At 32.7% G+C, this 26,741-nt stretch overlaps 1 protein-coding gene across 2 annotated transcripts in view; it reads left to right on the forward strand.

Annotated features, from left to right (window-relative positions):
* The first annotated feature begins 17,976 nt into the window (after window positions 1–17,976).
* Window positions 17,977–26,741, forward strand: part of dy (transmembrane protein dusky) — an 87,634-nt gene continuing 78,869 nt past the window's right edge. For both annotated transcript variants that reach the window (XM_075299983.1, XM_075299984.1), the window contains exon 1: window positions 17,977–18,463. The gene's annotated coding sequence lies outside the window, so the exon portion shown is untranslated. The remainder of the gene's footprint in view (window positions 18,464–26,741) is intronic.

A 26,741-nucleotide genomic window follows, 5' to 3' on the forward strand; every position in this document is an offset into this window, starting at 1 on the left:
ATTTTGGCAAAATGTTCTATAGAAATAAGAATTTGACAAAATTTTCTAAGAAATAAAATTTTGACAAAATTTTCTATGAAAATAAAATTTTGACAAAATTTTCAATAGAAATAAAATTGCGATAAAATTTTCTATAGAAATGAAATATTAACAAAATTTTCTATAAAAATAATATGTTGACAAAAATTTCTATAGAAATAACATTTTTACAAAATTTTCTATTGAAATAAAAATTCGACAAAATATTCTATAGATAAAAAATTTTGACAAAATTTTCTATAGAAATAAAATTTTGACAAAATTTTCTATAGAAATAAAATTTTGACAAAATTTTCTATAGAAATAAAATTTTGACAAAATTTCCTACTGAATTAAAATTTTGACATAGAAAATTTTCTATAGAAATAAAATTTTGGCTAAATTTCCTATAGATATAACATTTTGACAACACTTTCTATAGATATAAAATTTTGATAAAATTTTTTACAAACTTGTTTTTGTTGTATTCGACCTGTATATTATTCTTCCAATTATTGAATTATTGATAAAAATGAAACGAAAACGACCTCGAGTTCGTTTTTTTTTATCAATAATTCATTAATTGGAGAAATAAAATTTTGACAAAATTTTCTATAGAAATAAAATTTTGACAAAATTTCCTATCGAAATAAAATTTTAACGAAATTTTCTATAAGAATGAAATTTTGACAAAATTTTCTATGAGAATAAAATTTTGACACAATTTTCTATAGAAATAAAGTTTTGACAAAATTTTCTATAGACATAAAATTTCGACAAAATATTCTATAGAAATAAAATTTTAACGAAATTTTCTATAGAAATAAAATTTTGACAAAATTTTCTATGGAGATACAATTTTGACAAAATTTTCTATAGAAATAAAATTTTGACAAAATTTTCTATAGAAATAAAATTTTGACAAAATTTTCTATAGAAATAAAATTTTGACAAAATTTTCTATAGAAATAAAATTTTGACAAAATTTCCTACTGAATTAAAATTTTGACGAAATTTTCTATAGAAATAAAATTTTGGCTAAATTTCCTATAGATATAACATTTTGACAACACTTTCTATAGATATAAAATTTTGATAAAATTTTCTATATAAATAAAATTTTTTACAAACTTGTTTTTGTTGTATTCGACCTGTATATTATTCTTCCAATTATTGAATTATTGATAAAAATGAAACGAAAACGACCTCGAGTTCGTTTTTTTTTATCAATAATTCATTAATTGGAGAAATAAAATTTTGACAAAATTTTCTATAGAAATAAAATTTTGACAAAATTTCCTATCGAAATAAAATTTTAACGAAATTTTCTATAAGAATGAAATTTTGACAAAATTTTCTATGAGAATAAAATTTTGACACAATTTTCTATAGAAATAAAATTTTGACAAAATTTTCTATAGACATAAAATTTCGACAAAATATTCTATAGAAATAAAATTTTAACGAAATCTAGGAAATAAAATTTTGACAAAATTTTCTATGGAGATACAATTTTGACAAAATTTTCTATAGAAATAAAATTTTGACAAAATTTTCTATAGAAATAAAATTTTGACAAAATTTTCTATAGAAATAAAATTTTGACAAAATTTTCTATAGAAATAAAATTTACACATAATTTTCTATAGAAATAGAATTTTGATAAAATTTTCTATAGAAATAAAATTTAGACAAAATTTTTTATAGAAATAAAATTTTGACAAAATTTTTTATAGAAATAAAATTTTGACAAAATTTTCTATAGAAATAAAGTTTTGACAAAATTTTCTATAGAAATAATATTTTGTCAAAAATTTTTCTATTAAAATAAAATTAAAATAAAATTTTGACAAAATTTTCTATAGAAATAAAATTTTGACAAAATTTTTTATAGAAATAAAATTTTGACAAAATTTTCTATAGAAATAAAATTTTGACAAAATTTTTTATAGAAATAAAATTTTGACAAAATTTTCTATAGAAATAAAATTTTGACAACATATTCTATAGAAATAAAATTTTGACAAAATTTTCGTAAAAAAAATCAATTTTGCAAAATAAGATTTTTTTGGTCAAATTTTCTCCAAATTGTGGTCGTTTATTTTTGGCTCGAGTGGCAACAGGGGCCGGCCCTGAGCATAATTGCCAAAGACACTATGTGTATATTTCGTCTTCTTCTGAGTGTTGTAAACATAGGCACTAACTTTAAAGTCGACTATCCTGATTCTCCATCCAATGATGATCTAGATTTGAATCAATATTACCATAAGGTTGCATTTAGCATTAACTCCAAATCGCTCATATTTCCAGACTTAGCATATATGAGATTTCACAATGTCTCTTTCAAATATCTATATAAAGTCATTTAGGGTAATTTTCTTTTGTTTTATTGCAAAGTAAGTAATTTGACGAAACGACCTCTGTATGTTCGCCTCAACGCCATCAAAACAATGGAAAATTCAAAAATTAACTCGAATCACTTGAATGATCGAATCAAATCGATTGCATGCCAATGCCAATGCGAATCGCATCGCATCTTCATTGCCGCACTCCGCTGCATACGGTAAAATAATCATAAAACGGAATAGACAAACGTGGATGAAGCATCAAAAAACAATGGATGGTGATGACAGTAACAACAAAGAAAATAATCGTCAAAAGACAATTGCTTCTTTCTTTTTTTTTGCCAATGTTTGATTTTCAAAATAGGCAGTATCTGAACGATATCTGTCAAGTGGAAAAATACAAGCTTTGTTCAAATGCTGGAAACAAAATCTAGGTACATCAGCTAGCTAAAACAAAAAATCAAAAAAAGAAACAAAAGAAAGGAGGAGCAATGTAATGTGCATTCATCCACATAGTAGATATATTCATTCATTCGTTCAATGCATTTTCATTGCATTACAGATGTCAAATGGTGGAAATACAGTGAGAGAAAATTAAAGCAACATGTGTGAAATTATTAAAGATTACGTAACCCAAATTTTAGGATGCGCTATTTACAAAATATTAAGGATAAATATTAAGGATAAATTTCTTTGAAATAATGAATTTTTAATTAAAATAAGTTAGCTGATAGCCTAAGTAGCTAATGCTAGATTTTCTCTCTATTATTCTTATATTTACTATAAGTTTAATAAATAAATAAATAAATAAATATATAATTAAAATAAGGTTTATAATCTTTGTTTCAAAAATTGTTTTTATGAAATTTAGGATACAAATTTTGCAAATTTGAGTCCCTCCGTTATAGTCGTATGTCCTTGAGTTAAGACAAATTTTCCTTAAAGTAAAGAAAAACTTTTTTGATTTAAAGAAATCGCCCTTAAATTAACTGAAATATTGAATCTTTAGATTTAAGATAAAAACGCTTCAAATATAGGCTAAGACTTATTTTGAGGATTTGGCGTCTTTGGTTTAAAGTTTTTTGTTTTTTTTTTTTTTTTGTTTTTTTAAATTAAGAAAACATGTTTTGCTTTGAAGTATCCGTTATAATTTGGTTTTGTACCATAATTTATTTTTTTAATTAATATAAAATTTGATATTATTATAAAATTTGATAAATGAGATCTGTATCCTAATTTTAATTTTATTGATCCTAAATTTAAAGCCAGATAGGTCACTACAAAATGTCTTTATTTTAAAGAAACTGCAACTTTGTCGCAATCAATACTACAATCCTGAAGGGAAGGTCCAAATCTTTGGATCCCAGCAGACTTTTTTGAGTGTATATAAAATTCTCCAGTAGGAAATATTTTAGTTTTTTTTGGACTTCTTTTTGAGAACTATATAAATATTTAATAATAGTTGCCACAATTATTATACCCACCACCATACAATTGTGATGGGGGTATAATAAGTTTGTCATTCTGTATGTAACACATCGAAATATCAACTTCTAGAAAGTTTTTATCCGATTTGCCCTCAAATTGAAATCTAGCTTCAATCTTCCCTGAAAATATCAAGTAAATCTGGGAAGTTTCCTTCAAGTTTCGAAATGAGGGGTAAGGGGAAGTCCCCTCACTCCAAAAATCAGTATACCATATTGATTTCATAACCTCTCCGAACGTCCTTTGTAAATTTCAAATAAATCAACGAAATGTATTTTTTTTTCACTATATTCGAAAAAAGTCGGGGAAAGGGCCAAATATCAAACAATGTCATTCTTCACTATTCCCCGTCCCCGACCAGATATGGAAAAATCATGTAACCTGTATTAATTTCGTCACCTTCTCCCTCGTTTCCTGTAAAATCGGAGAAGTTTAGATTTTTTCTCTATTTTATAAAATAAAATAAAACAAGTATATACGGCCGTAAGTTCGGTCAGACCGAATCTTATGTACCCTCCACCATGGATTGCGTAGAAACTTCTACGAAAGACTGTCATCCACAATCGAATTACTTGGGTAGTGGTAATATTTACCGATGACAATATAGGTAAGTCTACAAATAATTACGAATCGATATGGACTTTTGCACGGTACTTAGAGAGCCAGAATTGAAATATGGGGGTCGCTTATATGTGGGCTATATACAATTATGAACTTGATATGGACCAATTTTTGTGTGACTGGGGACCGATTTATCTGAGGGCTATATATAACTATAGACCGATATGGACCTGGTTAGGCATGGTTGTTAACGGCCATATACTATCACAATGTACCAAATTTCAACTGACTCGGATGAAATTTGCTCCTCCATGAGGCTCCAAAACCAAATCTCGGGATCGGTTTATATGGGGGCTATATATGATTATGGACCTATATGGACCACTCTCGGCATAGTTGTTAAATGTCATATACTAAGACCACGTACCAAATTTCAATCAGATCGGATGAATTTTGCTTCTCCAAAAGGCACCGGAGGTCAAATCTGGGGATCGGTTTATATGGGGGCTATATATAATTATGGACCGATGTGGACCAATTTTTGCACGGTTGTTAGAGACCATATACCAACACCATGTACCAAATTTCAGCCGGATCGGATGAAATTTGCTTCTCTTAGAGGCCTCGAAAGCCAAATCGGGGGATCGGTTTATATGGGGGCTATATATAATTATGGACCGATGTGGACCAATACCTGCATGGTTGTTAGAAACTATGTACCAATTTCAGCCGGATCGGATGAAATTTGCTTCTCTTAGAGACTCCGCAAGGCTATATATAATTATGGACCAATGTGGACCAATTTTTGCATGGTTGTTAGAGATCATATACTAACACCATGAACCAAATTTCAGCCGGATCGGAGGAAATTTGCTTCTCTTAGAGGATCCGCAAGCCAAATCTAGGGGTCCGTTTATATAGGGGCTATACGTAAAAGTGTATCGATGTGGTCCATTTGCAATACCATCCGACCTACATCAATAGCAACTTCTTGTGCCAAGTTTCAAGTCGATAGCTTGTTTCTGTCGGAAGTTAGCGTGATTTCAACAGACGGATTGACGGACATTCTTAGATCGACTCAGAATTTCACCACGACCCAGAATATATATAATTTATGAGGTCTTAGAGCAATATTTCGATGTGTTACAAACGGAATGAGAAAGTTAATATAACCCCATCATGTGGCGGAGGGTATAAAAAGTGCGTATTACCCTCAACCTTTCCTGAAAATTTCAAGAAAATCTGGGGAGTCAAGAAAATCTGGGAGCCCCCTCCCTGCCAAAAAATTAGGTACATCATATTGATTTCATAACCTCCCCCACGTGCTTCGTAAATTCCAAAGAAATCTGGAAAGAGGCAAATATCGAATAATGAAGTAGCGGATTTTTACGTAGACGCCACCCTTAACCTTCACTGAAAATGTCAAGCAAATCTGAGAACATAAGTCCATTTGACAAGAAGTAGGACAAATCGAAGTCCCCTCCCTGTCTAAATATCACAAAATAAGGTATCCAATATTAATTTCATAACGAGCCCCACGTCCTCTGTAAATGTATTTTAGTTTAGTGTTTTCACTGTAATTTCAAAAAAAAAAAATCCGGCAAATGGGAGGCACTCCTCCCCGATCAAATAACGAAAAATACATTAGCGTATCTTTGACTAGATGCCACCCCGCACATTACCTGAAAATTTCAAGCAAATCGGAGAACTTTGGTCCAATTTTCAAAATCGGACAAGGGGGAGGTCTTCGACCAGATCTCAAAAAATGAAGTATCCTATTATCACCACGTGAACGTCCTCTACATTCTCTGAAAATTCAAATAAATCATTTCAGCTGTTCCATACAAATAAACAATCATAATTCAGATTTTATATAAACATATAGATGAAAAAGTCTTACATAGTTAAAAACATGGGATTAAAGTATTTGCGGGTTTAACTAGAATATCAGAAAAAAGAATAAAACAACTTATCTCGCAGGATAGTTTTTGGTGTACTAACCAAGAGTTTATACAATTGATAAAAACATAAGATGTTGTATTTCATATATCCTTACCTGAAAAGAGAATAAAATATATGAGAAGCATTAATGAGGTATTGAAACTGTAGATAATTTTCTGGAATGCCAATAAAGTTGTGTATGGAATAAACAGAAGATATAAAAAAATATTTCTAAATTATTACAATTTTTTGTTGTTCTATTTCATTTTAAATGATTTTTTATTTTGCCGTATGGAAATCTATCTAAATGGAAATCTTAAAATTTCAATAATGCATAGTGTTCAACGGTGCGTATGAGTATTATTAATATTAAATAACCATGGTGACGTATGACTGATACAGATTTTTAATATAACTCATACTTAATGTACAAATGCAACTAAAACTTTCTATATATTTTAATATATTGCTATGTTAGTCTGACTACAATCGAAATCCCACGTTTTGATATTTTAAATAATAATTTTGTTAAATAAGATTAGGTTAGGTTAGGTTATGTGGCAGCCCCATGTATCAGGCTCACTTAGACTATTCAGTCCATTGTGATACCACAGTGGTGAACTTCTCTCTTATCACTGAGTGCTGCCCGATTCCATGTTAAGCTCAATGACAAGGGACCTCCTTTTTATAGCCGAGTCCGAACGGCGTTCCACATTCCAGTGAAACCACTTAGAGAAGCTTTGAAACCCTCAGAAATGTCACCAGCATTACTGAGGTGGGATAATCCACCGCTGAAAAACTTTTTGGTGTTCGGTCGTAACAGGAAGCGAACCCACGACCTTGTGTACGCAAGGCGGGCATGCTAACCATTGCACCACGGTGGCTCACTTAAATAAGATTGAATTTACATCATAAAAAAAAGAGATATTCGGGCATAATGTGAGTATATATAGTATGTGAACTGTGCGATGAAGCATATGAATATTATTAATTAACAAATATATACGGCCGTAAGTTCGGCCAGGCCGAAGCTTATGTACCCTCCACCATGGATTGCGTAGTAACTTCTTCTAAACACTGCCATCCACAATCGAATTACTTGGGTTGTGGTAACGCTTGCCGATGGCAAGGTATTTTAAAACCTCCTAACACCGTCTTCTAAATTATAAGTAAGCCCATACGTGGTATATATTATATTCAAAAAGATCGATTAAATACGTATATAATTCAGTTTGACAAAATTTTCTATAGAAATATAGTTTTGACAACATTTTCTATAGAAATAAAGTTTTGACAAAATTTTCTATAGAAATGAAATTTTAACAAAATTTTCTATAAAAATAAAATTTTAGCAAAATTTTCTTAGAAATATATATTTTTTTTAATAAAATTTTGACAAAAAAATTTTCAATTTTGACAAAATTTTCTATAGAAATAAAATTTTAACAAAATTTTCTATAGAAATAAAATTTTGACAAAATTTTCTATAGAAATATAGTTTTGACAAAATTTTCCATAGAAATAAAGTTTGAGTTTGAGAAAATTTTCTATAGAAATATAATTTTGACAAAATTTTCTATAGAAATAAAAATAAAATTTTAACAAAATTTTCTTAGAAATAATTTTTTTTATAAAATTTTCTATAGAAATAAAATTTCGGTAGATTATTTTTGGCTCGAGTGGCAACCATGATTATTAACCGATATGGACCAATTTTTGTGTGATTGGGGATCGGCTATATATAACTATAGACCGATATGGACCACTTTTGGAATGGTTGTTAGCGGCCATATACTAACACCACGTTCTAAATTTCAACAGGATCGGATGAAATTTGCTTCTCTTAGAGGCTCCGCAAGCCAAATCGGGGGATCGGTTTATATGGGGTCTGGATATAATTATGAACCTATGTGGACCAATTTTTGCATGGATGTTAGAGATCATATACTAACACCACGTTCCACATTTGAACCGGATCGGATGACTTTTGCTCCTCCAAGAGGCTCCGGAGGTCAAATCTGGAGAACGGTTTATATGGGGGCTATATATAATTATGGGCCGATGTGAACCAATTTTTTCATGGTTGTTAGAGACCATATGCTAACACCATGTTCCAAATTTCAACCGGATCGGATTAAATTTGCTTCTATTAGAGGCTCCGCCAAATCTGGGGATCGGTTTATATGAGGGCTATATATAATTATGAACCGATGTGGACCAATTTTTGCATGGTTGTTAGAGACCATATATCAACATCATGCACCAAATTTCAGCCGGATCGGATGAAATTTGTTTCTCTTTGCGCCTCCGCAAGCCAAATCTGGGGATCGGTTTATATGGGGGTTATATAAATTTATGGACCGATGTGGACCAATTTTAGCATGGTTGTTAAAGACCATATACCAAAACCATGTACCAAATTTCAGCCGGATCGGATTAAATTTGCTTCTCTTTGAGGCTCCGCAAGCCAAATCTGGGGATCGGTTTATATGGGGGCTATATATAATTATGGACCGATGTGGACCAATTTTTGCATGGTCATTAAAGACTATATACTGACACCACATACCAAATTTCAGCCGGATCGGATGAAATTTGCTTCTCTTAGAGGCTCCGCAATAGAGGTGTGCACGTGACACGAAATTGTCGTGACTCACGAACATTTTCGTGATTCGTGCGTGAGTCGTGAGTCACGCTCTTGAAAACAGCGTGAGTGTGCGTGAGCGTGATTAACAAACCAAAATGTCGTGCGTGAGCGTGAGTCACGAAAATAATATCTTCGTGAGTGTGCGTGAGTAAAGAATTACACTCACGAAAATATTCCTGCTCTCCAACATAAAACGCTTAAGAGTTAAATTCAATTACAATTTTAGTGACACCTGGGATGTTAAGAGTTTAATAACACTCTCGATTTTAATAATGCTCATGTTTACATACACTTCGGTAAGGTAAATTAATCATAAAATTATTCGTGAGTCACGATATATTCCGTGAGTCACGGTATTTTTCGTGAGTCACGACGTTTTCGTGCGTGAGTGTGCGTGAGCACAATTTTTCTTTTCGTGAGTGTGCGTGAGCGTGAGTCCTACCAAAAAATATCGTGCGTGAGTGTGCGTGAGTATGATTTTTCAGTCGTGAGTGTGCGTGAGCGTGAGTAAACTATTACTCACGTGCACACCTCTACTCCGCAAGCCAAATCGGGGGATCGGTTTATATGGAGGCTATATGTAATTATGGACCGATGTGGACCAATTTTTGCATGGTGGTTAGAGACCATATACTAACACCATGTACCAAATTTCAGCCAGATCAGATGAAATTTGCTTCTCTTAGAGGGTCTGCAAGCCAAATTTTGGGGGTCCGTTTATATTGAGACTATACGTAAAAGTGGACCGATATGGCCCATTTGCAATACCATCCGACCTATATCAATAACAACTACTTGTGCCAAGTTTCAAGTCGATAACTTGTTTCGTTCGGAAGTTAGCGTGATTTCAACAGATGGACGGACGGACTGACATGCTCAGAACGACTCAGAATTTCTCCACGACCCAGAATATATATACTTTATGGGGTCTTAGAGCAATATTTCGATGTGTTACAAACGCAATGGCAAAAATAATATTCTATGGTGGAGGGTATAAAAACAAGTATATACGGTCTTAAGTTAGGCCGGGTCGAATATGAAACACCCACTATCATGAATAAAATATAATTATTTCCTTTGAAAACTCTTTGTCGTAGCAGGTTAACAAATATGAAAATATACAGAATTTCAGATGGATTTGATGGCAGATACTCTGCTAAGCACACATATACACAAACCATGGATCGTCAAATTGGGAGAACGGACTGTATGGGGGCTATACCGAAATACATCATCTTTGGCACACTTGTTTATGGTTCCAAAAACCCTTTAGATTTTCAATTTTTGGTATATTGGATATAAATTGCAGTGTACAGATGCTCAAGAGTTAAAGTCGGGAGGTGGGGGAGATACCATAACATTGACCGATACCCACCATCTTCGGCACACTTATTTATGGACTTAAAATACCCCTAGATGTCCAATTTTAAATATATCGGATATACATTGCAGTGTCCAGAAGCTCAAGAATTCTAATTAGGAGATCAGTCTGTATGGGAGCTATATAAAAACCTGGACCGCTACACAACATATCCGGCACACTTATTTATGGACTTAAAATACCTTTAGATTTCCAATTTCAGGCAAATCGGATAAATATTGAGGTGTCTACACCCAGAGAAGGAATATGATCACCTCAAATATATTTTAAGAGCAAAATGTTATTTTTGGGTGGTGACCATGTAACATGGTTTTCGCAACCATGTTATTTTCTCGGAATTCATGTATTTGATTTCGGCAAGCAGATTATATTTGACGAGAAAATAACATTTTAGTGACAAACATGATACATGGTCACCATACAAAAATAAAATTTTGCTCTTGAAACATGTTTGAAGTGATCATATTCCTTCTCTGCGTGTAGATGCCCATGAAATCAAAACGGTCTATATGAGAGCTATAACAAAACACGGACTGATTCACACCATATTCTGTACACCTATTTCTGGACACAAAATACCTTTAGATTTGCAATTTCAGGCAAATCGGTAAAAATTGAGTTGTCTATAGGCTCGAGATGTCAAATAGGGATATCGGTCTATATGGGACTATATAAAAACCTAGACCGATACACTTCATGCTCGGCACACTTAGTTGTGGACCTAAAAGACATCTAGGTTATTGATCTTTGATTTAAAGTTAGATAGGTCCCTCAAAAAGGTCTTTATCTCAAAGAAGCCACATCTTTGACTCGGAATCATAATCCGTAAGGGAATGTCAAAATCTTTGGATTCAAGTAAACTTTTTGTTGAGTATACTTTACTTACAATGTACTTCAGTATAGTCGGAAATCGATATTGATAACTTAGGATGGCTTTGCCCTCTATGACATTCTTACTTTGTTAATTCTTTCCAATTTTTCTCTCCATGTACGAAATAAATGCGTTTGTGTTTGAACGCTTCTCATATTTAGACCATTACGCAGAATTGCTAATAAAGCTCAATTTTATTGATTTGGATATTGTTGTTGGTGTTGTTGCTTTAGTCGCTGTTTGTGGTTGCTTAGCATTGTCGTTTTGGCCTTAGCTTGTTTTGGTTTGGAGAAGATGTCAACGTAGAAAATGATTTTACTCTCGAAACTGTTCAACTGAAAGTAGTTTTTCGTTTTTTGTCCCCCTGGATTTTTCTTTGTTATTTTTTTCTTCCAATAGCAAGTGAAGTTTCTTTAAAGCTCTTGGTTTTGCCCCTTTCCATGCTTTTTTGCCACTACCTCTAATGAAGCAGCAACAAGTAGCTTGTTTCAGTTGCATCTGCAATGACACAGTAAAAAAAAAAAACGAGACATAAAATGCAACAAGTTGCTGTTGCTATTGCCATTGCTATTGCTATTATTGTTTTTGTTGCTGCTCCAAACATTGCCATCCCCATAGACATATGGATGGCCTTACAATAACTGTGTGCGAGAGAAGGGGATGTGTGTTTTCCATAGATGCAAGAGGATGCGCGATTGGAATTACTTTAGCAGACGGATAGACAGTCACACCGGCAGGTATTGTTGATTCGTGGTGGTGGTGGTGGTATCGGCCTTAAGTTTTAACGTATGTCTAACATCCAAGGGGGAAAATCAGACCTACTTGATGGCTGGCTAGCTGGTTTGGCATTGTCTCAACGTTAGCTTCATCTAGTGGCAGCGGTAGTTTGGTGGCGACAAGGAAGGCTTGTTTCGGTTTCCTTTCGGCCAACAAAAACAATGCTAAAAACTTGTAGCTTCTGCTTGAAGAGCAACAAACATTGTCGTCAAGTATTTAATGCCAATAATATTTTCTTAGTCAAGAGATAGAGCACAAAAACAGAGAGTGAGAGTAAAAAAGCTCTATTAGAGCAACTTACATGAGTTAAGTAAATGCTCTTGTAGCATTTGTATGATGAGAGTCTGCATGTAAATAAACATAAACATGTGAAGACTCTCATGATGATGATGATGTTGATGAGCATGCTAATTATTATCATCATTGTCATACATAGTGACTTTGGCTTGTGTCTGCACTGCATTAAATTGTCCGTCCTGTGGCCGGATTCTTCAATGCGGATCCATTCACATTCGCTTGCTGTGTACGCTCAAGTGTAGATGAGAAAAGAAAAAATACCTTCAGATTCATCGACACAATGGGCAATGGCAAATAAACCACTACCGGCATATAAATCTAGAGACAACTTTCATCATTATGACCATGTGTGATGATCATTCATCATTATGATGCATAAGAGTTATTTGAGTAAAAGTTACATCCGAATACGAGTCAAATTAGACGTACTCCACAAAGACATTTCGATCATTTTAGATTTTTTGCTTATAATAAGTACTTCGCAAATTGTCTATAGAAATAAAACTTAATTTGACAGAATTTTCTATAGAAATAAAATTTTGACAAAATTGTCTATAGAAATAAAATTTTGACAAAATTTTCTATAGGAATAAAATTTTGACAAAATTTTCGATAGAAATAAAATTTTGACAAAATTTTCTATAGAAATAAAATTTTGACAAAATTTTCTGTAGAAATATAATTTTCTATAGAAATAAATTTTTGACGAAACTTTCTATAGAAATAAAATTTTGACAAAATTTTGTATAGAAATAAATTTTGACAAAACTTTCTCTACAAATAAAATTTTGACAAAATTTTCTATAGAAATAAATTTTTGACAAAATTTTCTATAGAAATAAATTTTGACAAAACTTTCTATAGAAATAAAATTTTGACAAAATTTTCTATAGAAATAAACTTTTGACAAAATTTTCTGTAGAAATATAATTTTCTATAGAAATAAATTTTTGACGAAACTTTCTATAGAAATAAAATTTTGACAAAATTTTGTATAGAAATAAATTTTGACAAAACTTTCTCTAGAAATAAATTTTGACAAAATTTTCTATAGAAGTAAGATATTGACAAAATTTTCTATAGAAATAAAATTTTGACAAAATTTTCTATGGAAATAAAATTTTGACAAAATTGTCTATAGAAATAAAATTTTGACAAAATTTTCTTTAGAAATAAATTTTTGACGAAACTTTCCATAGAAATAAAATTTCCATTCGTTTTGTTTTGTTATTGTTGGGTTTATTCTTTTAAGCATTGTTGTTGTTTTTTATTTCAGCTTAAAACCGTACATTGACTAAACTACAAGTGTAGCTTAACCAAAAGAATGTTTGTCAAATTTATTTGGGCAAAGCCCTATAGACTGCAAGATGGTTGGATGGACGCATATTTCGGAATTACCACATTCCTCATCAGCATCCTCTATTTGCAGGAGAATTTATTTCGGCATAAGCCGGCTATCATACAAAACCTTTTTTCGGAAGGTTCAAGTGTGGTTCATTGTTGGGTTTAATGAACTGGCTGAATTTATTCTGATAATTGGTTGATAGTTTTTTTTTTGTCTATAGAAATAAGCTATATAATTATGGACTGATATGGACCACTTTTGGCATATTTGTTAAATATCATATACTACCACCACGTACCAAATTTAAACCTGATCGTATGAATTTTGCTTCTCCAAAAGGCACCAGAGGTCAAATCTGGGGATCGGTTTATATGGGGGCTATATATAATTATGGGCTGATATGGACCACTTTTGGCATGGTTGTTGGATACCATATAGTAACATCACGTACCGAATTTCAACCGGATCGGATGAAATATAGAAATAACATTTTTACAGAATTTTCGATAGAAATAAAATTTTGACAAAATTTTGTATAGAAACAAAATTGTCTACAGAAACAGCCGGATCGGATGAAATTTGCTTCTCTTAGAGGCTCCGCAAGCTAAATCGGGGGATCGGTTTATATGGGGGCTATGTATAATTATGGACCGATGTGCACCAATTTTTGCATGGTTATTAGAGACTATATACTAACACCATGTACCAAATTTCAACCGGATCGGATGAAATTTGCTTCGCTTAGATGATCGGCAAGCCAAATGGGGGGATAGATTTATATGGGGGCTATATGTAATTATGGACCGATGAGGACCAATTTTTGCATGGTTATTAGAGACTATATACTAACACCATGTACCAAATTTCAACCGGATCGGATAAAATTTGCTTCGCTTAGAGGCTCCGCAAGCCAAATTTGGGGGTTCGTTTATATGGGGGCTATACGTAAAAGTGAACCGATATGGCCCATTTGCAATACCATCCGACCTACATCAATAACAACTACTTGTGCCAAGTTTCAAGTCGATAGCTTGTTTCGTTCGGAAGTTAGCGTGATTTCAACAGACGGACGGACGGACGGACATGCTCAGATCGACTCAGAATTTCACCACGACCCAGAATATATATACTTTATGGGGTCTTAGAGCAATATTTCGATGTGTTACAAACGGAATGACGAAGTTATTATACCCCCATCCTATGGTGGTATAAATATGTTTTAGTTATAATTATAACTATATTAGGATTCTAGATAATTTTTGTATTTTCGAACAATTTTTGTTCTTTCAATATTTAAATTATAAAACATTAACAAAAAGCACAGTTTTGAGGAACAAAAGTATTAGCACAGCTAGTTCTAAATTATTTTTATACCCACCACCATAGAATGGTGACGGGGGTATAATAAGTTTGTCATTCCGTTTGTAACACATCGAAATATCGATTTCCGACTATATAAAGTATATATATTCTTGATCAGGGAGAAATTCTACGACGATATAACGATGTCCGTCTGTCCGTCTGTCTGTTGTAATCACGCTAGAGTCTTCAATAATGAAGCAATCGTGCTTAAATTTTGCACAAACTCGTCTTTTGTCTGCAGGCAGGTCAAGTTCGAAGATGGGCTATATCGGTCCAGGTTTTGATATAGTCCCCATATAAACCGACCTCCCGATTTGGGGGTCTTGGGCTTATAGAAATCGAAGTTTTTACCCAATTTGCCTGAAATTTGAAATCTAGAGGTATTTTATGACCATAGAGGGGTGTGCCAAAAATGGTGAGTATCGGTCCATAGTTTGGTATAGCCCCCATATTGACCGATCTCCCGATTTTACTTCTTGGGCTTATAGAAACCGCACTTTTTATTCAATTTACCTGAAATTGGAAATCTAGAGGTATTGTAGGACCACAAATACGTGTGCCAAAAATTGTGAGTATCGGTCCATATTTTGGTATAGCCCCCATATAGACCGATCTCCCGATTTTACTTCTTGGGCTTATAGAAACCGCACTTTTTATTCAATTTACCTGAAATTGGAAATCTAGAGGTATTGTAGGACCACAAATACGTGTGCCAAAAATTGTGAGTATCGGTCCATGTTTTGGTATGGTCCCCAAATAAAACGACCTCCCGATTTGGGGTCTTGGGCTTATAGAAACCGTAGTTTTTATCCAATTTGTCTGAAATTGGAAATCTAGAGGTATTTTAGGACCATAAAGAGGTGTGCCGAAAATGGTGAGTATCGGTCCATATTTTGGTATAGCCCCCATATAGACCGATTTCCCGATTTTACTTCTTGGGCTTCTAGAATCCGAAGTTTTTATTCTATTTGCCTGAAATTGGAAATCTAGAGGTATTTTCGAGTCATAAAGAGGTGTGCCGAAAACGGTGAGTATCGGTCCATATTTTAGTATAGCCCCCATAAGAACGATCTCCCGATTTAACTCCTTGGGTTTCTAGAAACCGTAGTTTTTATCTGATTTGCCTGAAATTGTAAATATTCTGGTATTTTAGGCTCACAAAAACGTGTATCGGATTCAGTTTTTATCGGTCCATTTGGCAATGCCTCCATATAGACCGACTTCACTTCTTGAGGGTGTAGAAGGCGCACTGATCATGAAAATTGCTTGAAACTCAATGTAAAATTTCTAGATTTTACTTCTACAGATTTAAGATTTCAAATTAAGACGTTATTTTATAATTTTCTTGCACACTTACAAGAGATGTTAATGATTCCCCTAAAACTCAAACAAAAATGGTTCCTATAAATCCAGAATATGATATAGTCCTCATAGGTGAAATCTTTAAATTTATCTTCGGGAAGTGTCCTCAAGTCTTCAAGCCCTCCTGAAATTTCAAAGGAAAACCTAATATTTGGTTCATGGTGGTGGGTATTTAAGATTCGGCCTGGCCTAACTTAGTGCTGTATATACTTGTTTTGGTACATTTAGTACTTTTTTGGCATTCCTTTTTATTTGAGAACAGCATCATGCAGTCTAGACAATGAATGGACTAATTGTTTGTTCCTATATTCCCCATTCTTCCTCTGAATACTGCGAACAACAAATACATAGTCAGGACACCAAGGGCTAAACCGATTCTGGAGGTGGTTGTGAGTCGATCGGAATATATTTTATGGAGCTTAAAATAAATAATTTTGGTAGGCACATTTTTTCGCAGATACCCTGACCACTATATGTGGTTTAGGCTGCTGTGCCAATACTTATGTGCGGCACTGTATATTCTGGGTCGCGGTGAGATTCTAAATCGACTCAGAAATTAATTCTAAAACGATCGATATACTAAACGAGGGATTTCGAACTGCTCCTCCTTAGCGTTACATACAAATGCACAAACTTATTATACCCTGTATCGCAGTTATGGTGAAGGGTATAAAAAGTGGTCCCATTTTTTCTGTGTATGTGAATTTTTCTAAAATTTCATACAAAGTACCAAATAAAAGCTTCCCACCCTTAACTGAAAAAAACAGTACTGCACAGATACAGGCATAACTTGCAGCACCTCAGCTGAAAAAAAACACACAATGAGTGAAGTTGTGTTGGTCAATGTTGCTGCTATGACTGATGATTGGCATTGGCATTACTAACCGATCAACCAACTAAACTACGAACTTCATAATCAGTGAGACCACAAACTAACCAACCAGCCAGCCAACAAACCAACTACCACAATCATCATTATTAACATAGTGAACATCATTATCATCTACTTTATTATGGAGGGTAAGCATTGTTGGTGACTTTAACCAACAGCAGTATTGGAAGCGCACAGATGTAGCACCAAAGCAACAGCCACAAGCAGTTAAAGCTGTGGCAGAAGCAAACGCAGATTCGTTTGGTGTGAGAGTCTTCTCGCCAGTTGAGACCAGCGGTAGTTGTTGTTGTGGCTTGTATCATTTTTGGCCCCGCTTGGAGAAAGAAGAAATTTAATTTTTTGTCGTTTCGCTGCATGCGAAGTAATTCGCGTTGAGAAAGCAGGTGTATTGAACATTCTGCGGTTACCCATGGCACGAAGTAGACGCGCGCGCGCATTCATACTCGTCGCTATTTGAGCAAATAAAACGATTGATAAACAAAACAAAAAAATAAAACAACAAGTATTTGAATAAGATAAAAAAAATTTTATTTAAAGAAAAATATTTAAAAATATTTTTTTAACTAGAAAAAAAAATATTGGAATTGAAAAATAAAAAAAATATATATAGTTTGAAACACTTCAAATAGAAAATTGGAAAACAATAAAAAAATTAAAAAAAAAGAATATTTTGAAATTTTCAAAGCCTTTTAAAAAGGACTAAAACTTAAAAAAAAAATTAAAGAAAATAAATAACTAAAAATTTTATTAACAAATGTTTGAATTTGAAAAACGAAAGTGTTAATTTTATACAACTCTGAGAAAACCTAACCGAGTGACTAAAAAGTGTCTTCCAACAAAAAACAAAAAAAAAGGACTTTGTATCCTTTTACCTTCTATACTGGATTATCAATACCAAAAAAATCACATTTTTGGAATATTTCTATAATAGCCAAATACTTTGCGCTTGCGTCTTCAGCCTATCTTCCGTCTATCAAGAAACTAAGGCAATTTAATTGCTATTGCTGTACCACCTGTTGCTGATAAATTTCATTGCTGTTACTGGATAATTTTGTGGGTGTTACTGCAAGTGTTCTGTTTGTCTAACCAACAGTCTTACGATTAACATTTCAATTCAATTTGCCGTAAATTGAATTGAAGGCAGCCAAAGTTGCTGGTGGTCTAATTCTTCCATTGCAGGTGGGTGGTTGTCTGTTTGTTTGTTTGTTATTTTCTTGACTTGTTTAATGATTTGATTTTATGACTTCATTTGATTTGATTTTATTTCGCTCATATTTTTTTTTATATCACCTTTCCGATGATTTCCACTTTAAGATTGTTTTCCTCAATTTAGATGAGAGAGGGTTAACTTTCATTTTTTTTGTTGTGTCTTGTTGGTGGTATGAAATTTTTTATTGCATCCATTTAATTTTATGTTGATTGCCATGGTTGCTGCTGCAAGTTTGTTTTCCCCCCATTTCTTTTATTTTTTGGCGGTTTTTTCACATTTTCCATTTAATTGTTTTTTATTGGATATATTTGATAGAAATAACGGGGTTCTCTATTAAATTGTTATTTTCAATTTTTTTTTTTTTTGTGTATACGCTTCGTTGGTTGATCTTAAGAGCGCTAGTGTGGAGGGGGCATTGAGAGTTGGTGGTGTGCGGTTAAGATTTTTTCTATTTCATTTTCATTTCCACATTTAATTTCTAATTGATTTCGGTTTATGGTCTGCTGAGTTTTTGGGTTAAAATCGCTTTAACCAAAAATGATGAAAATCAACAACCGAATAATGTGGCTTTTAATATCTTTCAGTTAGAAAGAAAGTAAAATTTACACTGATACTCTGTGAGTAGTTTTCCTAGGGGGGTTAGGGGATTTCTTTTTTGTTTCTTTTTTTTTATTTTAGAAAATTGAAATTATGGAAAATCAAGATGAGAAGAAATATTATAATCTTTCATAGCTAGAAGGGAAAAGCGATATGTCTGATATATTTTGGGGAGCCCTCAACGAAATTATTATGAAATGTTTTTAAGGCTAAAATAAACTATTTTTAAAAAACTGTAAGAAATTTTCCTTATAAAGCTGAATTTTTTTAGCTAAACGCTGGAATAAAATTCAGTGAACCTTCAATGCTAACTGAAATAGAAAAAGTTTTAGTACAATTCTCAAAAATAGTAAGAATGAAGTGCGATGTGGTTAATATGGTAATGATTTGGCACAAATCATTTTTGTTCTTTTCTTTTAGTTGATTTTTGGTATTAATTCTGAGCCAAAGGAGCAGAAAATTGCACTAAGGATACTTTTAAGACGCGATTTTCTTTTAAAGTTATTTTTTGAGAACTTGATAGTACACTGAAAAAAAAGCATGCCCGGTTCCAAAGATTTTGTCTTTACTTTAAAAAATTTGGTATTGATTCCGAGCCAAAGAAGCGGAGAATACAAGTAAGGATACTTTTAACACAGAATTCTCTTTTAAATTTGGGTTTTGTGTACTTGCTTCTAGGAAGCAAATTTTAATTTTTCGCTTTCTCAGCTTATTTTCTTCATATGCTATCAGAGTCCTTTAAAAACGAGTTAAGGACAACTTTATTTTCCAAAATGGGACTCGACATCCACTAGAAATTATGCTATGTTTCAAGTAAAAAAACATCTTTAAAATAAAGTTTTGAAAAACATGTCCTAAATTTGAACGATTTTTTGCTTTATAGTAAAGACGCAAAAAGGCAACAAATTTAAAGACAAATTCATTAAATTTAAAGAATTTTTCTGAATTATTAAAGTCAAGTTGACCTTAGCCCAAACATTTTTTCTTTCATGTTATGATACCCATTTTTAAGTCAAATCACTTAATTATAAGGACATTACGACTTCATTGAAAAGTTTATCGACTTTTGGACAAAGAAAAAAACTTTATATTAGAGAAATGCGTCTTCTAGCTAAGCAAAATTTGCATTCCTATTTTAAAGACATGAAATCTTTGACCTCACGACAATATTTTTTTCAGTGTAGAAACAAATTTGGATTCATTAATTTTTTCTGAAGTACTTAAAAGTGAAGGTTTCTAAATTGAAACTCGACTTCCAGTACACCGAAAAAAATATTTACGTGACATTAAAGTTTACGAAACTTAAATTTTACGATGCGCAATTTACAAAATATTGAGGACAAATTTTTTTAAAACAATGAAATTTTAATTAAAATTAAGTTTATAATTGGTGCTTCAAAAATTTTTTTCATTAGATTTAGGACACAATTTTTTTAAATTAGCGTCCCTCCGTTAAAGACGCATGTCTTTGAACTAAAGGAAAATTTTCGTAAAGTAAATAAACACATTCTTGATTTAAAGAAATCGTCCTTAAATTAACTCAAAAATATTGAATCATTATATTTAAGATAAAAACGCTTCAAATATAGGATAAGACTTATTTTGAAGATTTAACATCTTTGGTTTAAAGTTTTTTTTTGTGGAATTACGAAAGCATTTTTTATTTTAAAGTATCCGTTATAATTTGGATTTTTAAGCTGACATTTGTTTGTACGTGAATAGCTTTCCCAGCAAAAAATTTTGGAAGTTCTTCTAAAGCTACAACTTCAAAAGCACTTCCAAAAATGTCCTCCCAAAGAAGTTCTTTATTTTAGCTGCACAGGAAGGTTATTTGAGTCAATTTTTTTATAACTCGCTTTTTTCATATTTTTAATGGAAAAATTAAAATTTTTTGTTTGAAATAGGTTAAAAATAGATTACACTGAAAAAACAGTGAACCCACCAGTAAGAAAACTTTTGATTAATTTTAGAAAATTTTGAATATTTTTAGAAATTTTTAACTAAACAGTATTACAAGCGCTGGCATCACGCCGATATCACAAAAATAAGTAAATATTTTTCGACAAATTCAAGAAAATTTATTAGACATAAATAATTTTTTTCACTTTTTAAAGAAAATTGTGTAGTTTGAAGGAAAAAATTGGAGTTCAAAATTGCAAAAATGTCTTTAGTGACATACGAAGTTCATGATAGACGCTTTTGTAGTAAAATTTACAAATTTGAAGAAATAATGAACTATTTTATAACAAATACGAATTTAGTAAATCTCTATCCTTAACTTGTGTATAATTTTTTCCCGCCTTTTAGTTCATTTAACTAACGTACGCAAAAAATTTTTAGAGTAAATGAAACTTTCACGAATTATAATACGTTCATGAACTAAAATATAGTTAAATTGGCTTTAGTGCAATAGTGAGTTCACTTTTTTTTGAGTGTAAGAATTAATAATATGGTAAAAATTATTTAAATTTTGCCGAAAAAAATTCCAAATCCATTCTAGAAAATTTTGCGAATTTTTGAAAATATTTGATGTCAAACGTTCCAAACAAGCGTATGAATGCATTAAAACTCATAAAAATATCCAAAAATTATTTATATGTGCAAATATCACAATATTTCTTAATTCACACCCAAAACACTGAATTCACATCACACCTTAAGAAGTGATGCAGATTCAGTGCAGCGGCGGTTAAAATGGTGGACAACCGTCCTATGACAAGCCCATGTTAAATTCATTGCTTCTGCTCCAATTTTGCACCAGTTCCGGATCCAAAAAGAACACTTTCACTACTTTTTTGGCGACGCTTTTTTTTTCCTGTGTTATTAATATACAGCGAAAAGAAAATGAAAATTCGAAAAATGAGATATTTATCCTAATTTTAATTTAATGTAAAGCCAAATAGGTCACTAAAAAATGTTTTTATTTTAAAGAAGCCGCATCTTTGGCTCGTAATCAATACCAAAATCCTTAAGGGATTTGCTTAGGGACGATCTAAGCATGTCCGTCCGCCCGCCTGTTGAAATCAGGCTAACTTCCGAACAAAGCAATCTATCGAGTTGAAACTTGGCTCAAGAACTTGTTATTGATGTAGGTCGGATGGGTCATATCGGTTCACTTTAACGTATAGCTCCCATATAAATGGACCCCCAGATTTGGCTTGCGGAGCCTCTAAGAAAAGCATATTTTATCCGATCTGGCTGAAATTTGGTACATGGTGTTGGTACTCGTATGTAGTCCCTAACAACCATGCAAAAATTGGTCCACATCGGTTCATAATTATATATAGCCCCTATATATACCGATCCCCAGATTTGGCTTGCGAAGCCTCTAAGAGAAGCAAATTTCATTCGATCCGGTTGAAATTTGGTACGTGGTGTTAGAATATGGTCTCTAACAACCATGACGGATTTGGTTCATATCGGTCCATAATTATATATAGCCTCCATATAAATCGATCACTAGATTTTCGGTCTATATTTCTATATAGGCGATCCCAAATCACACAAAAATTGGTCCTTATCTGTTCATAATCATGGTTGCCACTCGAGCCAAAAATAATCTACAGGAAACATTGTCAAAATGTTATTTCTATAGAAAATTTTGTCAAAATTTTATTTCTATAGAAAATTTTGTCAAAATTTTATTTCTATAGAACATTTTGTCAAAATTTTATATCTATAGAAAATTTTGTTAAATTTTTATTTCTATAGAACATTTTGTCAGAATTTACTTCTATAGAAAATGTTGTCAAAATTTTATTTCTATAGAAACTTTAAACTTAATTATATACGTATTTAATCGGCCTTTTTTAGTTTAATATATACCACCTATGGACTATGTGGTATATATTACGGTGTTAGGAAGTTTTAAGATACCTTGCCATCGGCAAATGTTACCGCAACCCAAGTAATTCGATTGTGGATGACAGTCTTCAGTAGAAGTTTCTACGCAATCCATGTACCCTAAGCTTCGGCCTGGCCGAACTTACGGCCGTATATACTTGTTAATTAGTAATTTTAACTTTTTTTTGTTTTAAATAGGTTAAAAGCAGAGTAGGAATTAGAAAAGTAAAACAAATTATTTAAATTTTGTCCAAAAAAACAAGTAAGGAAAGTCTAAAGTCGGGCGGGGCCGACTATATTATACCCTGCACCACTTTGTAGATCTAAATTTTCGATACCATATCACATCCGTCAAATGTGTTGGGGACTATATATAAAGGTTTGTCCCAAATACATACATTTAAATATCACTCGATTTGGACAGAATTTGATAGACTTCTACAAAATCTATAGACTCAAAATTTAAGTTGGCTAATGCACTAGGGTGGAACACAATTTTAGTAAAAAAATATAGGAAACATTTAAAACTGAAGCAATTTTAAGGAAACTTCGCAAAAGTTTATTTATGATTTATCGCTCGATATATATGTTTAGACATTTAGGAAAATTAGAGTAATTTTTACAACTTTTCGACTAAGCAGTGGCGATTTTACAAGGAAAATGTTGGTATTTTGACAATTTTTGTCCAAATCAGAAAAACATATATATGGGAGCTATATCTAAATCTGAACCGATTTCAACCTAATTTGGCACACATAGCAACAATGCTAATTCTACTCCCTGTGCACAATTTCAACTAAATCGGAGCAAAATATTAGCTTCTGTGGTCATATGAGTGTAAATCGGACGAAAGCTATATATGGGAGCTATATCTAAATCTGAACCGATTTCAACCAAATTTGGCACGCATAGCTACAATGCTAATTCTACTCCCTGTGCAAAATTTCAATTAAATCGGAGCAAAAAATTGACCTCTGTGGTCATTTGAGTGTAAATCGGGCGAAAGCTATATATGGGAGCTATATCTAAATCTGAACCGATTTCAACCAAATTTGACACACATAGCTACAATGCTAATTCTACTCCCTGTGCAAAATCGGAGCAAAAAATTGGCCTCTGTGGTCATTTGAGTGTAAATCGGGCGAAAGCTATATATGGGAGCTATATCTAAATCTGAACCGATTTCCACCAAATTTGACACACATACCTATAATGCTAATTCTACTCCCTGTGCAAAATTTCAACTAAATCGAAGCAACAAATTGGCCTCTGTGGGCAAATGAGTGTAAATCGGGCGAAAAATATATATGGGAGCTATATCTAAATCTGAACCGATTTGGATGATATTTTTTACAAGTTTTTCGAGACTCATAAAATATTCGGATGTACGGAATTTGAGGAAGATCGGTTGATATACACACCAATTATGACCAGATCGGTGAAAAATATATATGGCAGCTATATCTAAATCTGAACCGATTTTTTCCAAAATCAATAGGGATCGTCTTTGAGGACCCTATACCAAATTTTAGGACAATCGGACTAAAACTGCGAGCTGTACTTTGCACACAAAAATACATAAACAGACAGACGGACAGACAGACAGACAGACGGACATCGCTAAATCGACTCAGAATTTAATACTAAGACGATCGGTATACTAAACGATGGATCTCAGACTTTTCCTTCTTGGTGTTACATACAAATGCACAAACTTATTATACCCTGTACCATAGTAGTGGTGAAGGGTATAAAAAAAATGATCAATCTATTCTAGAAAAATTGCAATTTTATAAAAATGTTGGAGGGCAAAAAAAAAAAAGTTTCAGACAAGCGTTACGGTATGGTTACACAGTTCAAATATTTGACAGAAATTAAAAACGAATTCGCCGCCACAGTAAATCTAGCAAACATTTTTAGCTCATATGGGACATACATCACATTAAGAGGTTTTTCCCAAAACACGGTTTCCAAATATTTCGATTATGCTTCGAGAAAAAAGTTTGACACTCATTTTGAGCAAATATCTGCCTAGTGGGACAATACACTCAGAATGCATTAAAAATCTTAACCCTTTCACTACCGATGTCCACCTACAAGGACATTCGAAAACGACACCAAACTCTATTTCCCCACTTAGTTTCGATTTATTTCTTGATGTTATTTTAAAGTAAAGACTTTAGTCTAAATAAGATATAAATATTTTCCATATAAGTGGGCACTAAAATGAATTTTTATAAACTTCTTTTACAATAAACAAAAAATACGAAATTTTGAGTCCATGTTTCTACTGTATGTCTCTACAAAAAATATGGTTGATATTTTTTCGGGCTCTTTTTTGTATTTTTTCTCACACTTCGAAAGATATTATAGACCAAACAGCGTTTAGTTTCGTCAGGCCATTTAGTTTCAATTCAGAAGTGAAGTAAGAAGGGAATCAAAGTCAATGCAATGGCTGTTGAAATGGTGGACATTCGTCCTATGACAAGCCCATGTTAAATGCTTTGCTTCTGCGCCAAATTTTTGTGACAAAAATGTTCTATATTCTCCGTTCAAGGTTAGGTATAGTGGAAGCCCGATATTTTGGACTCACTAAGACTAATCAGTCTATTCTGATACCACAGGTGTAAATATCTCTCTTATCACTGGGTACTGCCCTATTCTATGTTTAGCTCAATGAGAAGGGACTTGGTATAAACAAGCCCGACCGGCATTCCACTTTGCGGTGAATCTACTTTTAGAAGCTTTGAAACAATAGCCCGATATTTTGGACTCACTAAGACTAGTCAGTCTATTCTGATACCACAGGTGTAAATATCTCTCTTATCACTGGGTACTGCCCTATTCTATGTTTAGCTCAATGAGAAGGGACTTGGTATAAACAAGACCGACCGGCATTCCACTTTGCGGTGAATCTACTTTGAGAAGCTTTGAAACACTAAGAAATGTCACCAGCATTAATGGCGGGGGTGGGTATAATCCACCGCTGAGAAACTTGTGGTCAAAAGTTACCATTGCACCACGCTGGCTCCCTTTCCCGTACAAAAATAAACATATTTGGGGTGATATATTCATATTCCTTCTCTGTTCAGTTTTCTCGACATCAAGCCACTGTTCCTCTTCCGTTAAACGATGAATGAATTATACATAACAATCTTTTCATTCAAGGTGATAAAATAAACAAATTATGAAAACGTTTATCAAAAGAAAGTGAAAATGATTTAATTTCCGTCTTCCGTCCACCATTTGGATAATAATAAATTATCCCATAACAGTTATTAATAAATTTATGAGGTTACATTTCATTAAAGCAAATTTATAACACGAAATCTCAGACAACGAAATGAAAGACAAAATATTCCCACAACCATTTGTTGGACATGAAACTCCAAATCATTCCGTAAACAAAAAAATAAAAATAAAAAACACTTGTCGTATACCTAAATTATGGTGGACTATATGGAGAAGTCTTAAATAAACCCAGCCATGTGAAATTGTTGCCTACTTGCGTGATGGTATCCCTCCCCTTTGAATAGGGCCACACCTTAAGGAGAAAACTCCCAACTACCTCTTTTGTATGTATGGTCATCAGCAATCCCGGCTTAAGTCAATAAAACCACAAAATATCAACAACCAAAAACAGATAAAAGATCAGCATCAACAATAAAACATAAAATTAAGACATTTTTTCTGGACGCTTTGTGGGCTCACAACATAATAATCAAAGAAAGTCCACAAAAAAAAAGAACTCAGCAACGATAGCAAGAGTGAAGATCATTAGCCATCAACATAAAAGAAACCCCCAAA

Source organism: Haematobia irritans, chromosome 3, assembly GCF_050003625.1.
Source record: "Haematobia irritans isolate KBUSLIRL chromosome 3, ASM5000362v1, whole genome shotgun sequence".
Classification (NCBI taxonomy): Eukaryota; Metazoa; Arthropoda; class Insecta; order Diptera; family Muscidae; genus Haematobia; species Haematobia irritans.